Source organism: Beta vulgaris, chromosome 8 (assembly GCF_026745355.1).
Source record: "Beta vulgaris subsp. vulgaris cultivar EL10 chromosome 8, EL10.2, whole genome shotgun sequence".
Classification (NCBI taxonomy): domain Eukaryota; kingdom Viridiplantae; phylum Streptophyta; class Magnoliopsida; order Caryophyllales; family Amaranthaceae; genus Beta; species Beta vulgaris.
In genome coordinates, this window is record NC_079209.1 from 11,552,628 (window position 1) to 11,558,215 (window position 5,588).

A 5,588-nucleotide genomic window follows, 5' to 3' on the forward strand; every position below is an offset into this window, starting at 1 on the left:
AAAGCTGATTTCGAAAAGATGGAAATTAATGCTCTTGCTATAAAATTGCTTCATTGTGGTCTTGGTCCTCATGAACACAATCGTGTCATGGGATGTAAAACCGCAAAACAAATTTGGGATCTTCTTGAAGTCACTCATGAAGGTACGAGTGAAGTTAAGAGATCAAAAATAGATCTTTTGATGAACCAATATGAACTTTTTCAAATGAAATCAAAAGAGTCTATCCAAGACATGTTTACACGCTTTACTAATATAATTAATGAGCTAACATCTCTTGGTAAAGTGATTACATCTGAGGAACAGGTACGAAAGGTCCTAAGGAGCCTTCCTAGGGATCGTTGGATGGCTAAGGTAACTGCCTTACAGGAAACTAAGGACTTTACTAAGTTCAATTTGGAACAACTTGCTGGTTCCCTCATGACTCATGAGTTGCAATTGGACAATGAGAATGGAGATATGTCCAAGCAAAAGTCGATTGCCTTAAAAGCTGATGAAAGTGAAGGCTCAGAAACAGATGAAGAAGAATCTGCTCTCATGGTTCGAAAATTCAAAAGAATGTTTAGGAACATGAAGAAAGGTGATTACAAAGGTAAGAATAAGAAATATTCTAACAAACTTGTTTGTCATAAGTGTGGCAGTTCTGAGCACTTCATCAAGGATTGTCCCCAATGGGAACAAGAAAAAGGCAAAGGAAGGGAACAGAGCAGAGATAGGAACAAAGAATACAAAAACTCCTATACTCGATCTGACATGAAGAAAGCTATGGTTGCTGCATGGGGAGACTCTGACTCTGAGGAAGAAGATGATCCTCAACCAAATGAGGAGACTGCAAACTTCTGTCTTATGGCTCTTGACAATTCCGAATCTGATGAAGAGATTGAATCTCTTGAGGCAAGTCTAGACACCATCAAAACTCGTCTTAATTCTTTAAGTAAAGAAAAATTATTTGAGTTTATTGTTGACGCTGTAAATGATTGCAAAGATGAAACCATTAAACTAAAACAATGTCAAAATGCTTTAAGTGTAGCAAAGGAACATACCTCTTGGCTTAAAAGTGTTCATGTTGATATTGAGAAAAGATTTTTCGAATCGTTTGATAAAAATCTTAAATTAAAAGAGGATTTCGAAAATCTTAAAAATGAGAACTACTTGTTGAGCCTTGAGTTTCACAACTAAAAGAGTTTGTTCCTGAAGTAAGTTCATTTGACATTAAGTCAGTTCCCTTGCAAAGTTTCAAATCTGAAATAAACGAATTGAAAAATCATGTTTCATTTTTGGAAATTGAAAATAAGGAACTTGAAGGGGAACTGACCAAATGAGAAATGAAAAGAAAATGCTACCTATTCCAAACTGGATTAAGAACCCTCAAACAAAACGAACTGAAGGTCTTGGTTTTAATCACAAAAAGAAATTTGAAAAACCTAAAAAGAGAGTTGATTTACCAAGTGATAAAGTTTGTATGTTTTGTGGGAACACTGGTCATTTTAGGAACTCTTGTCCTAAAAGACTTGGCGATCAATGAGAACTTGGAAACAAGTAAAGTAATTTGGAAAAAGAAATCTATTGTTCCTGAAGGAAAGGAACCCAAGAAAGATTGGGTTCCTAACTCTAACAATTAGTTTTCTTGCAGGTTGGAGTGAGGGGGAACAACACATGGTACCTAGACAGTGGTTGTTCTAAGCATATGACTGGAGATAAATCAAGATTTCTCTCACTCTCAGCCTACAATGGTGGAAGTGTGACTTTTGGTGACAACAAGAAAGGTAACATAGTTGCCATGGGCAAAGTTGGTAAGTCATCGTCACATTCCATAGAAAATGTGTTTCTAGTTGATGGATTAAAGCATAACTTGTTAAGTATTCCCAATTCTGTGATAGAGGGAACTGTGTGAAGTTTAATAGTGAAAAAGTTTGATAGTCAACAATAGCACAAAGGATATCATTTTGGAAGGAACAAGGAAAGGGAACACATATGTTGTGGATCTCAACCTTGTTCCCAAAAACAAATTCACATGCCTTAGTGTTATTGATGATGATTCACTCTTATGGCACAAGCGTCTAGGTCATGCTAGCTTTTCCTTGCTTGACAAACTGCGTTCTAAAGAACTAGTTTTAGGTTTACCCTCTACTAAGTTTCATTTAGATCATGTTTGTGATGCATGCGCAAAAGGCAAGCATGTTAGGTCCTCTTTCAAGTCCAAAATGTGGTGAGTACCACAAGACCTTTAGAGTTAATACATATGGATTTATGTGGACCTATGAGGATACAAAGTAGAAGTGGAAAGAAATATGTGTTAGTAATTGTAGATGACTTCTCTAGATTTACTTGGGTTATTTTTCTTTCTAGCAAGGACGAGACTTATGATGAGTTCCTTGTCTTTGCAAAGAAAGTACAAAATTTGAGTGGTCATAATTACTTCACCTTAGATCCGACCATGGTAAAGAGTTTGAAAATTATAAGTTCGATGACTTTAGCAGAGACAATGGATTAGATCACAATTTCTCAGCCCCTAGAACACCTCAACAAAATGGTGTTGTTGAAAGGAAGAATAGAACACTAGAAGAGATGGCTAGGACTATGTTGATAGCTAGTGGACTTCCTAAAAACTTTTGGGCAGAAGCTGTGAATACTGCTTGTCACATTATAAATCGAGCCATGGTAAGACCTTTATTAAATAAAACGCCCTATGAGTTGTATTTTGGTAAAAAGCCCAATATTACATATTTCAGAACATTTGGATGTAAATGTTTTGTTCATAATAATGGGAAACAAATATTGGAAAATTTGATGCTAGAAGTGAAGAAGCATATTCTTAGGATATTCTTCTAGTAGCAAGGCTTATAGAGTGTATAATAAAAGGTCTATGTGTGTAGAAGAAAGTGTGCATGTTATTTTTGATGAAACAGATAAATTTGATGCAAGCACACAGGTTGAAGATGACTTCGAAATAGGATTGACAAAAGACCTAAGTCTTATTGATGAGACTTTGGAAGACGAAGTCATGGGAACAAAGCCAAGGGAACAACATCCTGTTCCTGTTCCCAATGAGGAAGAAGAGGAACTAAGTGATGATGCACTAGTGAATGAATCCACTATTGTTGAACCTGGTTCCCAAGTACAGGAAAATGAAGATGATCAAGGAAACCAAGTTTCCATCCAGGATTTCCAACCAAAACCTTGGAAAACTCATCGTTCCCATCCTGTGGAACTAATAATCAGTGACATAAATAAGGGAACTCAAACGAGATCTCAATTGAAAAACTTTTGTGCTTTTCATGCTTTTCTTTCTATGTTGGAACCTAGGAATCATGAAGAAGCTCTCACTGATGCTGATTGGATCGTAGCAATGCAGGATGAACTTCATCAATTTGAAAGAAACAAAGTTTGGCACCTTGAACCTAAGCCTAAACATAACAAGGTTATTGGTTTAATGGGTGTTTCGAAACAAATTAGATGAGTTCGGAACTATCATAAGAAACAAGGCCAGGTTAGTTGTGAAAGGATACAATCAACAGGAAGGCATTGATTATGAAGAAACTTTTGCTCCAGTTGCAAGATTGGAAGCAATTAGAATCTTCATAGCTTTTGCTGCCTTCATGGGTTTCAAATTGTATCAAATGGATGTAAAATGTGCTTTTCTAAATGGTTATCTTAATGAGGAGGTATTTGTAGAACAACCTCCAGGTTTTGAAAATAAAGAATTTCCTAATCATGTCTTTAAGCTTGACAAAGCTCTTTATGGGTTAAAGCAAGCTCCAAGAGCATGGTATGAAAGACTTTCTAAGTTCCTTCTTGAAAATGAGTTTAAAAGAGGAAAATTGGATCGAACCTTGTTTTTAAAATCAAAAGGAAAACATTTATTAGTTGTTCAAATATATGTTGATGATATTATATTTGGTGCTACTAATGAATCTTTGTGCAAGGACTTTGCTAATCTCATGAGTAAAGAATTTGAAATGAGTATGATGGGTGAGCTCAACTTCTTCTTGGGGTTGCAAATCAAGCAAACAGAAGAAGGAATCTACATCATCAACAAAAGTACATAAAGGAACTATTGAAAAAGTATGGTTTGGAAGCATCCAAAGTTAATCATACACCTATGGGAATCTCAACCAGATTGGATGAAGATTCTATAGGAAAAAGTGTGGATCAAACCAAATATCGAGGTATGATTGGCTCATTACTATATCTAACTGCAAGTCGTCCTGATATTGCTTTCAGTGTAGGATTATGTGCAAGGTTTCAAGCCAATCCAAAGGAATCTCATCTCACAGCTGTGAAGAGAATCCTAAGATACCTCAAGGGAACAGATGATTTAAGCCTATTCTATTCGAGGAGTGATACCTTTGAATTGAAAGGATTTGCGGATGCTGACTATGCAGGAGATCTGGTCAATAGAAAGAGTACATCAGGTATGGTTCAGTTCCTTAGTCATAGTTTAGTTTCTTGGAGCACCAAGAAGCAAAACACAGTTGCTTTATCTACAGCAGAGGCTGAATATGTTGCAGCAGCAGCATGTTGTTCCCAAATGCTATGGATAAAACAACAACTACGTGACTATGGAATCTACTTTGAATGTGTTCCCATCTATTGTGATAATACTAGTGCTATTAGTATTTCTAAAGATCCCGTACACCATTCAAGAGTCAAACACATCCATATTAGGCATCACTTTCTGAAAGATAATGTAGAAAAGGGTCTTATTAAAATGGAATTCTGTGAGACTGAACGTCAAATTGCAGATATCTTGACAAAACCCTTAAATAGAGATAGGTTTGAGAAATTGAGACTTGAACTTGGCTTAATCAATTGAAATGATTGCTACATTATTCCCCTTTGTGTTAATTCTTTGGCATTAAGTCTTGATGTGCATTTTTTATGTTTTTATTTGCTAAATACATCACAATTCTTATATGATTATTTCATATGTATAAGTAAAAATGTCTGAAAACTGCTCACCAATGTCCAATAATATTCCCCTTATTGTTCATAGGACAATTCTATGCCTTAAGTGATAACAAAGGATTAAAAGAATTAATGGAGTTCCAAAGTAGCAAAATTTCATTGTTCCATTCACTGTTCCCAAACGCTGTTCCCAATTCCCAGCGTATTAAATTAGATTTTTTTCTTTTCAAAATTCGAAAAACCAAAAAATATTTTGTTCAGATTTTATTTCCTAAAAATCTGATTTTTCCTTATATCTCTCAAGTTAGTTGAAGATATTTCTTTTAAGATTTTTTTTCTTAAACACGTGTAAATACACGGTTTTATGTTATTCTTTCCTTAAATCAAAACAAATTTTTTTTTTTCTCATAAAACCGAAAATTACTCCACAAAATATGACTACCAAAAACACTCATCACTCTCTCTCCTCCCACAAAGTCGAAAAACCCTCTCCTTCATCCTCTAAAATTGAATCACCAACACCCATGGATATTTCTCCCAATTCTTCATCAAAATTCTAAGGAAAAGGAAGAAACAAGAAGAATCGGTTGAAATGGAGGTTGAAGAAACTCATGCAACTAGTGAGGGGGAATCAGATGTTCCCGAGAGAGGAACAACTCGGGTTGTTCGAAAAAATTCCACGG